The 12,257-nt window shown below is 42.5% G+C and overlaps 1 pseudogene; it reads right to left on the bottom strand.

Moving 5' to 3' along the window:
• Window positions 1–837: 837 nt before the first annotated feature.
• Window positions 838–5,451, bottom strand: LOC139331734 (uncharacterized; annotated as a pseudogene).
• Window positions 5,452–12,257: the final 6,806 nt, after the last annotated feature.

Genomic DNA, 12,257 nt, shown 5'->3' with positions numbered 1-12,257 from the left:
CCCGTTAGGCCGCAGGGCAGATCAGAGCCACACACAACAGCTTGGGGCCCCTCCGTTTCAGTTTGGGACCAACCACCATTTGATCATGGCTGGCACAGAATTAGGCATTTTACGTGCTACTTGAATAGGAGTTGGTGTTGTAGGCTATAATAATCTGAATTTTCATGAGACTTGCTTAGTAATCCATTCAAGAAATTAACAATACATTCACGTCCTCATTTTTCCTCAAAGCTACTTCTCACTATTGCCACGCTCGTTCTTTCATTATTTTGCTATAGTTTCTTCATCCAGTTGGTTGTGTTACATCATATAATCCATATGATTTGTCGTATTATTCATTATTCATATGTATTGTCATTATTCTGTCAAATAAATAAAACTTTTCATTTCAGTCATTGTCAGACAGTGTCCTTTTGAGCTGGAAATAGACAATCACTGTATCGAGAGTTTACGCTTCAGATGATGAGACTGACCTACCATTAATTTGTTAATTATTATTAAATCAGCATTAAAAAGAGGAATAAATAAAAACCTTCTGAGCTGAGGGAGGTTGGTGCCCCTTTTTATATTAACGAGTGCAAACATTAAACCCAGGGGTTTAGTGACATGATCCCCCTACAGTATTATGATCTGATATTAATCATTTATTAAAACAGCCTTAGAAGACAGAAATCTGATGATAATTTTTATGTTTAATTCCTCTTCTCTGTACTTCTGGTTCACTGAGTTTACGTTGTCAGGGGGCAGACACAGTCTCTCTGGAGTGTTGGGTGGATAACTGCTCCAATGGAAGCGTGCAGGACTGAAGCTCTGCATCCAGGTCCCAACTTTGAGTTGTCACTGGTTTGGTTCATAAATAAAATCTGTCAGATTTCTAGAGATGAGAGCTGCTCCCTCCAAAGTGGGATGGATGCTGTCCCTCCTAATCAGACCAGGTCTTCCCCAGAAAATCTGCCAATTCATTAATGAAGCCCACACCATTTGCTGGACACCACCTCCACAGCCAGTGACTGAATGATGACATGTGTCTAAACATATCATCACTGGTGAGATTAGGCAGGGGTCCAGAGAAAACTATGGAATCCGACATTGTCTTTGCATATATACACACCGATTCCACATTAATTTTAGTGACCTCCGATTGGCGTAACTGCGCTTCATTACCACCGACGTGAATAACAGTCTTACTGTGTTTCCGCTTATCCTTAGCCAGCAGTTTTAAATTTGATTCAACGTCGCCGGCTCTGGCCCCCAGCAGGCATTTGACTCTGGTAGCTGTTGTCGCTAACTTCACATTTCTCAAAATGGAGCTGCCAATAATCTGAGTTGGTTTCTCAGCATGTGTGTAGCTGAGTGGGGAGAACCTGTTAGAAACATGAAGTGGTTGGTGGTGAACTGTGCGCTTCAGCTCAGGACTTTGCTTCCTTCAAACAGTTACCCAGCCTCCCTTGTTTCCTGGCTGCTCAGGAGCTGTCGAGGGACGGCTAGCTGGAGCTGCACTTGGTCGGTCCACACCAGTTGCGGGGGCTTGGCTAATTACAGCTAATGGTTTGGTTTCCATGGTGTGGAGCCATGCCTCCAATTCACTAAGCCTTGCCTCCAACTCACCAAATAAACTACATTTATTACATGTACCACTATCACTAAAGGAGGCACGGAGTAGCTAAACATCTGACACGCCAAGCAGAAGAGAACTGGAGAGGGAGAGAGAGAAGCCATCGCTAGCTGCTAGGCTAAACGGTTGAAGCTAGCAGAGCAAACAAGCGTGTAGATGAGCAAAATTAGCGGTCACTAAAAGGACAGTCGTACGGGAGCTTGAGCAGAACTAATGTTACTTTATATAGCAGGTAATAAGCCACTGTAACAAAAGACAGAGCAAATTACACTGAGACAAGCAAGAGAGACAGACATATGCTACTACTAATGCAGCAACCGGAAACAGGAAGTGAGACGATACACTTAACTCAGCACTCATGGTGAAGATCGTGTCTTTATAGAGTGAAGTGTGCACACAAAGAAGAAAATAACACATTTGTGAGAGTCGGAAATTTAAAGTCAAAGGGAACAGGAACAAAACTTCCTGATGTTCCATTTACAACATCAAACATGAATTTTATGACAACAAATTATGGCCTGGATGCTATAAAACCAGTTCCTATTTGGACAGAGAAATTTGGTTTTCCTGAAGGAGTCTCAGTATGAGACAGCTATTGCAACTGGAAGAGAAATTAAATGATGAAATTAAATTAAGAAAAAAGACAAAGAATAAAATCATGCGGAAAGATTATGAAAATGGGACATGCATTTAAAGGCACTGAGCATGTGGAGGGAGGAAGCACAACATAGGGACAGAATACAGAAAGAATCTACTGAAGGAGGACAGACATGAAGAACAGCAACTTTAAGAACTTTAAGACAGACTCATTTTCTCAAAACTGTGCTTCATTGTGTCGAGGTGGATTCCAATCTCGATTGCCCTTCACACACTCACCGAGCCAACTGTAGGAGAACAAGAGACCTGCACCTAACCCCCCCACATTCCTTCAGGAGAGCTGGGGAGTAAAGACATTTCAACTACAAAGGGTTACCTATCAGTGAAACTGTTTACATGGAGATGCTAATGGTATCAATGTTTTTCCCGTGTTTCTAGCTTGTAAAATAACAAAACTATGATCTTAAGTCTCATAGGAGTTTTCATCTGGACTTCTACCATGGAACCATACTGCCATCTAGAGACTAGTAGCTGTTTTAGATGTGGGACATGAGACAATTAGAATTAGTAGTGCTTAGTTCACCAAATAATCTGCCTTTCCTTGTTTCTTTGTTCTATTAGATACAGTAGTTATACTATTAGTTATCGTATAAGGTAGTGTTAGTGTTGAAGAATGTTGCCATTAATCAACGAAATGTGTCTCATGTATGTATATTTGTGCCAACGTACATACCGTAAACAATGTTGAAGTGTGATTGTAAATTAATCATTAAAACTCTGTGATTGACCATAGTGAGAAGCAGAGGAGTCAATTGCGTGCAACAATTAGTTAATGTTTTTTTGTTTTTGTTTATTTTTTTTGCTAGAACGAAATAAGCGTTCATGTGTAAATCATTCAGAAATCAGAAATCAGAAATCAGAATCAGAAATCAGAAAAGCCTTTATTGCCAAGTACGATTTTACACATGAGGAACTTGCTTTGGTAAAGTTGGTGCATGACACATCTAGCAAAAAAAAGCTATTAAAGTAGTAAAAAAAAAAATCTAACAATATAAATATATATACACAAGTCTTTTTTTTTTTTTTTTTTTCTGGAAAAACAGTTTTTTTCCAAATTCTAAATTTTCATTCTAAAGTATACAAAGGTGTGCTTGTCATGGAGCACCGAAGGATATAATCCCAACAGCCTGTGGAAACGCTAATTTTTCTCTTTTCCTTTTGTTTTCTGTTTTGTCTGCATTCATTTTTAGTTCTTTTTCCAGTCTTCTTGTAATTTCAGTTTTTGTTAGTCGGTTGTCTTTTTCCCGCCTATTGGCCCGTTATTGTAATCTTTTGTCTACTTTTACTCACCATGTTAAACTGCATAACTTTTCAGAGTTAAAGCCAAACTCTTCTTTTCTTTAACTGTTAAGGCAATCATGTCATAATATGTTTGTAGATATTTTCAATCGGTAATCGCAAGTATTATTAACCGCAAAGGTTTTGCCATACAGTCATCAACCTCTTTGGACCAGTGGCGGATGCAGAACGTGACAGATGGGCGGGCGTGGATTAAGTCTGGGCGGGCCTGATTGATAAGCTGTGTGTGTGTGCGCACGCGCTCATGCACGCGCACACACACCTTATTGCATACACACACACTGAAGCCACCACACACCAAGTATTTGACCAATCACATGCGGCTTGAATGGAAAAAAAGTCGAGAAAAATACGAAAACAAAACAAAAAAAAAGCCCAAAGCGGCTTGCTCTCTGGCTCCAATTGTTTACTTCAAACTGACACACTACCGACAAATCACTACTGTGTTACGCTAGAAAGTGTTCAGCACCTATCTAATAGGGGCTTTGGGGCTTAATCCCCGATTATTATTATTATCAATAATATTATTATTATTAAACTGGGCTGTTTAACATGCAGTTTAAATGGAGTTTGAAGGAAGGAAGAGAAATCGTCTTGTCTGACACAAACGAAGAGGATGGCTGGAGTGGAGGACACACATGTGAATGCAGTTTATGCACCTTTACTATTAATGAAAAAAAAAAAAGAGTTCATGGCATGCACCTCCATGCCTTGAAAAATGAATTCAATCCACGGTGTTATGGCTGTGGTTCCTGGCTATGTTTTTGTTTTCTCTTTTTTCTTTTTTCCTAATGTGCGTCTAGGGCCAGAGCGTGGCAGGGGCGGAGCTGATCTCCTCCGCGGTGAGCAGCGAGTCGACACACCGGTCTCTAATCTCCCTCATTAGGGTCCGCCTTCTTAAGCAGGCTTCTCCCATACTCTGGTGCCAGATGATCCTTTGTTCTAGCCATTGTGTCTCGCCAGAAACGATCTCTCGCCCTCTGCCACGTGTCCTGTTGCCCGAGCATCTGCACGCTGTTCTGAGTTTTTCTTGTGAGTTTCTGTTTCAGCCTGTGAGCCTTTTCCCATTAGGAGTTTTTTGTTTCTTACCTGAGTCTCTTGAGTTCCTCCAGCTCTTGTCGTTTTTGGTTTGCCTGAGAGCTTTTTCCCGAAGAGGAGTTTTGAGTTTCGTCCCGCGCTGACCGGCCCACTTCTGCCCCAGCCGCTCTCAGAGAGACAAGTGACTCACCCGGTGTCTGTTGAGTTTTCCCTCCAGCACCTGTGGATTATTATAGCCTGAGTGCTTTCCCGTTTAACGGTGTTTTGTGTTCTTTCTCCAGAAGCTGTCGAGGGATCTCCAGCTAGACTGCCACCCTTGGTTCTGGTTATCGCCTTCAGGCTGATTTTCATTTTTGCCTTATTGAATTTTGTTCAATAAACTGTTGTTCCTGTTCTCCGCTTCTGAGTCCGGTTTTCTCAGCCCCGGCCGTAACACACGGTGCTCTTCTGTCGGCTGGGAGCCAATGGAGCGATTTGTGCTCCAATAACAGAACAACGTCTGGACATGATTCATAGCACAGTGCTTTCGATAACCTAACAGTGGATCTGTGGGAACGTGGCGCTGGGTGGACAGACACCGGGAGCGCTGAATTCAAATGGCTTGTGTGGGGGCTTGTGTGGAAGCAGGGTAGGCAGGGTACAGAGATCCGTATCTCATTCAAAAAAGCGCAGACGGTCTTGTTTCACACTTTTTATATGTGTGGCAGCACCAGAGACCCAAACAAGTGAGTTTTTAATAATATGGGACATAACTGTGAAAATTGTTTTATTTAAATTTTTTTTATTTCAATTTCTGACTGGGCGGGCAAGCTGTCAATCTGGGTGGGCGTACGCCCGTCCATGCCCACCCGTAGCTCCGCCCCTGCTTTGGACCAAAGTCCTGCAACCAGCCTCAGCCCATCTGTCTGGGTCAAATAGCCCCCGAAAGAGCTGCTCCTCTTTTGCTACTAACACCAAAGGACCAGCCCCGAAACATCTCTGTAAAATATCGGCTCTCAACACCGCGGCTCGACGTGTTTTTCCTGTTGGACCACAGTGCAGATCCGAGCGATGAGTGACAGCTGGGGTCCATTTAGGTCAGTTCGGGACAGTCCGTCATCAGAGCACCACTGGCACAGAAGTAGACATTCTCCATGCTGCATTTGATAATCGTAGGCTATAACAATCTCAATTCTCATTAGACTCGCTTAGTCATTAATTCAAGAAATTAACACTACATTCTCGTGCTCATTCTCTTCAAAACTACTTCTCACCATTTCCAAACTCAAATTCATTTTATTATCCTGCTATAGCTTCTTCATTCAGTTGTTTGTATTACATCATATAGTCCATATCATTCATCATATCATTCATTATTCATATCCATTCTCATTATCGTGCCAAATAAATAATACTTTCACTTAAGTCGTTGTCAGACAGTGTCCTTTTGAGCTGCAAATAGATCACTGTATTGAGATCTTATGCTTAAGATGATGAGACTGATCTACCATTAATTCAATTCAATTTCAATTCAATTATATTTGTATAGTGCCAAATCACAACAGAAGTTGTCTCAGGACACTTTCCATATAGAGCTGGTACAGGCCGAGCTCTTTTCATTCATTACTTATAATTAAATAAGCATTAAAAAAAGAAGAAATAAAATCCTTCTGCTCTCATGAAGGTTGATGCCCCTTTCTATATTAACAAGTGCAAACATTAAACTTGAAGGTTTAATGACCTAATTCCCCTACAGATCCAAGGTCAATAGGTGCTATGTCAATCATAATTACATTCATCATTTTTGGCAGATGCTTTTATCCAAAGCAGCGTACATTTCACACACCGATGGCGCAGTATCAGGGGCAGTTTTTGGGGTTCAGTATCTTGCCCAAGGATACTTCGGCATGTGGACTGCCGAGGCCAGGCATCGAACCACCGACCTCCTGCTCGTTGGATGACCGCTGACAGGCGTCAAAAACAACAATATCCTCTTACACCAGAGGGCATTGAAGCTATTACATTTTAATTCCTTTTAGTTAATACCAGATAGAGCTTGTTGTTGAAATTGAGGTGAGAAGGCTGAAAACGACATTTCTACTGTAATTATTAATTACTAATTAATATAGATTTATTTTGTGCCATGAAAGCACCAAAAGAAGTGTTTGAATTTTGTAAAAAATGAAAGCTATATGGGCAGGAAATTGATACACAGTAAGAGATAATTGTGTGTGTGTTGTGCATGTTTATTTATCTGTGCAACTGATTTGCTCTTAACAAGGTATGTCACTTATCTTGTCAGAGTATCCCATGCACCAGTACTCCATCAAGGCACGACTAACACAATGTTTTTTATACAAACAAAGGAATAACTTAATGTAACTTAACTTTGCCTCTGTCTCCCTCTCTCTCTCGTATCAACAATGTCCATACATGTTTAATAATTATGTGTGCTGCTTTTATTTTGGATTGTTTGTGAGCCTGTGTGAATATAGTTTGTGCATTCCAGTTACTGTTGGTTGTATTTGTTAAAATGTATGTGTTTACCACCAGTGAAATTGTCCTCTTTCCTAAATGTAGTGTAAATAGTGAATTCGGTGAAAACGGACAGTGCAAAACATGTCTTGTGCTTCAAAATAAACGTAACACTGATTCAGATGGCTAGGGCACACGAGTGAGTGGCAGCCCTTCCAGCAGCTCCGTGTGCTATTTTGTACTTTTTGAGCTTTCAGTGCTCTTTTTTTTTTGTTATTTATCGCTGATTACCCTCTATCCTGTGGATTTTAACAAGCCTAAACTTGTTTGTTCAAGGAACCAACTGCTCGCTCTACAAAGAAAGTCCCTTGCTGGTGTTGTTCCCCAGTTACCTGATCAGGTGAGGAGGCCATATCGAGGGCTGGCGCTAAGCTAAAGGCTAAGCGGCTAGTGAGAAAGTGGAGATAAGAAAGAAAGACATCTCTTTATTAGTCACATACACACACAGAGTTTACAGAGGGGGGAAACAGCACACACCATGCATATTGTGAAATTAGTTTCTCCGCATTTAACCCATCCCGTCATGTCCTTCCTCCACAGCAAACCGGGAGCGGTGGGCTGCCAGCCGACAGCGGCGCCCAGGGACCCAGTTCTCGTTTGTCACCATTGGTCAGGTGGTGATCTTCTTGCATGTTTTTTAATGGGGGGTTTTTAAGGAGGATACCCCAGGTGAACACGGGGAGAACATGCAAACTCCAGACAGAAAGGCCCCTTTTTCCTCAAGCAGCAGGCACTGAAGGCATGGTGGAGGACACACCACCAGTCCCACAGCGGGATTCAAACCGGGACCTTCTAGCTGTGAGGTGACAGTGTTACCACTTGTACCACCATGCCACCTAAAATACAAGCCTTCGGTACCTTCTGTGATCATGGGAAATGTGAACCCAATACCAAACAAAATCAATGAACTGGCTGCGCTGGTGAAAAATGTCAAGACCTACAGGGAGTGCAGTTTGCTGTGCTTTTCTGAAACGTGGCTCACAACGAACATCTCGGATGGTAACATGGAGCTCCCCGGTTTCAGCGCAGTCAGGGCAAACAGAGACACAAAAGTCTGCGGGAAGAGAAAAGGCGAGAAGAGAAAACACAGCATCCTGAGGCCATTGTATTGATCTCTGGGGACTTTAATCATGTGACTGTGGACACAACGCTACCTGCTTTATGCCAGTATGTGGACTGTAACACCAGGGGAAATAGGACTATTGACCTACTGTATGCAAATGTAAAGGGCACATACAGCGCCAACCCGCTGCCTGGACTAGGGAAAGCAAAACACAACCTGATCAGCCAGAGCTTAAGCACGCACAGAAGCAAATTCAGAGTCCAGCTCAGGGAGGTGAAGGAGCAGTATGGAAAGAAGCTGGAGCAGAAGTTGCAGAACAACAGCATGAAGGAGGTGTGGGATGGGATGAAGATCATCACTGGCTGCAGCTCGAAGTGGGGTTCCACCATCGAAGGAGATGTGGGGAGAGGGAACCAGCTGAACAACTTCTTCAACAGGTTTGACCACCCCAACTCATTCGCACCTCAGAGTACTGCACCCCCCTCTGCTCTCCCCCTGGACACCACCACAGAGGAGACCAGCCCCCCACCCAAGATCACAGCAGCCCAGGTGTGAGGAGAGCTGAGGAGGCTTCATCCCAGAAATGCAGCGGGTCCAGGTGGAGTATCCCCTTGACTGCTGAAGGACTGCACATTGGAGCTAGGAGACCCCCTATAGCAGATCCTAGCACAACCTGAGCCTGGAGCAGGGGAGGGTCCCTCAGCTGTGGAAAACATCCAGCGTCATCCCAGTCCCAAAGAGACCACAACTTGAGGAGCTGAATGACTTCAGACCAGTTGCCCTGACATCACACGGACAAAGACCATGGAGCAGCTGCTGCTACACCACCTGAGGCCATAGGTGTGCCACGCCCTTGACCTTCTGCAGTTTGCTTACCAGGAGACGGTGGGAGTGGAGGACGCCATTGTCTACTTGCCACACCGATCCCTCTCTCACCTAGACAGGGGCAGTGGTGAGGTGAGGATTACATTTTTGGACTTCTCTAGCGCCTTCAACACCATCCAGCCTCTGCTCCTCAGAGATAAACTGACAGAGATAGGAGTAGGCTCACACCTGGTAGTCTGGATTACAGACTATCTGACAGACAGACAGCATGTGAGACTGGGAGACTGCAGGTCTGACACTGTGGTTTGCAGCACAGGAGCACCACAGGGGACCGTACTCTCTCCAGCCCTGTTCACCCTGCCCACATCGGACTTCCAATACAACTCCTTGAGTCCTGCCACGTGCCAAAGTTCACAGATGACACTGCTATCGTGGGCTGTATCAGGAGTGAACAGGAGGAGGAGTACAGGACACTGATCCAGGACTTTGTCACATGGTGCGACTCCAACTACCTTCACCTCAACACCACCAAGACCAGGGAGATGGTGGTGGACTTCAGGAGGCCCAGGCCTCATCTGGAGCCTGTGACCATCAAAGGGGACTGTGTGGAGATTGTACAGACCTACAAATACCTGGGAGTGTAGCTGGATGATAAAATGGATTGGACTGCCAACACGGATGCGTTAATCATTAATGTCAACATTCCTCAATGTTCTGAATGGAATCTATCACTCTGGAATCAACACTCTGTTCAACATGCACCTTAACTTACATTCTGTTTGCACTGGACATTGAAACTTGCATTCTGTTGCACTTTGCACTGGACATTTAAACTTGCATTCTGTATGCACTGGACATTTAAACTTGCATTCTGTATGCGCTGGACATTTAAACTTGCATTCTGTTTGCACTGGACATTTTTACTTTTAACTTTTAATTCTTTGCTTGCTGTGCTTTTGGGTTATTTTTTGCATGCCCTTTACTTTGTGGAATATGCTGGAATTTGAGAATTTCCCTTGGGGATGAATAAAGTATCTATCTATCTATCTATCTATCTATCTATCTATCTATCTATCTATCTATCTATCTATCTATCTATCTATCACAAGACAATGAGAAGTGAAAGATAAACAAAACAATTACCATACACTTGAATTCAAGTCAATAAATTCCCAGGGAGAGAGCATCTACTTTCCAGAGATGGAAAAGTAAATGCCATGTTGTTGAATTTTTTTTTAAATAATAGCCAACTCTGATGTCCCTTTCCTGTGACCAGGGTGCAAACTATGGGGGAGCCAGGGGGAGCTTGGCTCCCCTTAATGAGACATGAGCTCCCCTGAAACGTGATTTGCGAAATTTTGGGGGGGTCTCTAAAATATTGGCAATATGCTATTTTTGCCATGCATTTCTATTTTTCTGCATTGTCAGTGTCATTAATCATGCATTTAATTTGGTTATTATTGATGTATGATTCACGCATGAGGTTGAATCTCTCTAATAAAGATACTGGCCTACATGCTATTCTTGAAATCACCATCAAAGCATGGCTGTGCAATACCAAAGTTTGTTGGTACGTGACACTTGCATTAATGTATTTGAACAGAGAATGATTGTGCTCAGCTGTGGAAACTTTAACTGTTATTGATGAGGACTTGATGCCTTGCATGGCAGCCTGGTGTTGTCTACTTTTGATGTGATGCTCATACAGTTGTGTGTTTATAGGCTTTTTTGCTGTTTGACCTATTTGTGTCCTAATGGTGCCGATAAACTAGAATATAGTACATCACTGCAGAGTAAGTCATACAGTGCCCTGCTTTAGTTGGCCATATTGTATTAACCTTTGATGTTTGGTTTTCATATTGTGGAGGTTTGATGTGGTTTTTAACTGACTATTATGTATCAGATGCAGAATCACAGTAAGTCCTCTCCTTGAGGCTCACACAACAACTGCGCCCTGAAAAGAAAGAGCTCCCCGAAAGCCATGGCATAGTTTGCACACTGCTCATGACAGCCACCTGGAGCAGTGCTGCAGAAAGCTCACAGGAGAACTGAAGTGAAGAGTTGTCTCATCTAGTAGCATTGACGGAAACTTGCATTTTTTTGCAGACCATATTTTTTGTAACTGAATGTTTTGTGTAAAAACGCTGAAAGAAAAATCCTCTTTCACTTGTTTTGCGGTCATGCTAAAAATTGCAATGTGCAAAGTAAGATAAACAAAAAGCTGACTTTCAGATACCCAAACACATTAGCATTTCAGTGTACCTTTTTTGCTCTTTAATCATTGCGTCTTGTTAAAGGTTCCCAGTCCCCATGACCTCTCACACCGATACAAACACAAAGCCACTTAAGAAAAACTGTGCTTTGTAAATGGAGCATCCAAACCTATTTCACTGTCACTGTTCATCCAGTATAAATGAGAATGAACAAGAATTCAATAAATAATAATAATAATAATTGTTACGACCCTCTGATGGAAAAGACTAGGGATAAAGGGAAGCAACACGGTGCCGTGATGTTAAAGGGCGAAATGCCGTTCATTGTTTAATGGATCAACCCACAAAAAAAATGACAACAAAAACCACAAGCAAGGAAAACAAAAAAAAACAGCTACGCCTATCCCCAAATCCATCCCAAAACTAACTATTGGATTGGAGAGGGCGCTGATGAATGGAGGGAGGAGAGACCAGTGGAACCACGGGATTGGTCAGTACACTCATCGAGGGGACGGGTCCAGGATGGAGCTGCCGCGAAAGGGAATCCCCGATGATGTCACGGTTCCTCCAAATTTCAGAATTTGGAGAAGTGTGTCTAAAATGGTGTATTGAACTTCAAGGACATTTAGGTGAACTGTTATGGCCTTTTTTAGAGTTTCTGTTAAATATATATTAATAGCAACTATTTAAAACTAGGCAGGTGACATGTGAATGTGAGAAATAACATGCAAATTAAATCAAATGTTTTTTGGTTTTTTGTTGCATTCCTTTTTGTAATGTTTTGTATGTCCAAATTACAAAAACAAGTGAAAGACATTTTATTCAGTGTTTACACTAAAGATTAACTTACCAAATGTATGAATGTGGTATGCAACATAAAACCTGAAAACATAAAACCATAAAACATAAAACTAGACAAGTTGATTTTCATGGCAATTACTTTTCCCTTTAATGTTTGTTGAGTGTGATGACACTTGTTCATCATGTAAGTCTTGTGTGGCTGCCAGAAGGTCCTGGGTTCGATTCCTGCCTG

This window comes from Chaetodon trifascialis, chromosome 5, assembly GCF_039877785.1.
Source record: "Chaetodon trifascialis isolate fChaTrf1 chromosome 5, fChaTrf1.hap1, whole genome shotgun sequence".
In the NCBI taxonomy this organism is placed as follows: domain Eukaryota; kingdom Metazoa; phylum Chordata; class Actinopteri; order Chaetodontiformes; family Chaetodontidae; genus Chaetodon; species Chaetodon trifascialis.
The sequence above is the reverse complement of the archived record's forward strand: the minus strand, read 5'-3'. Positions and strand labels throughout refer to the sequence as shown.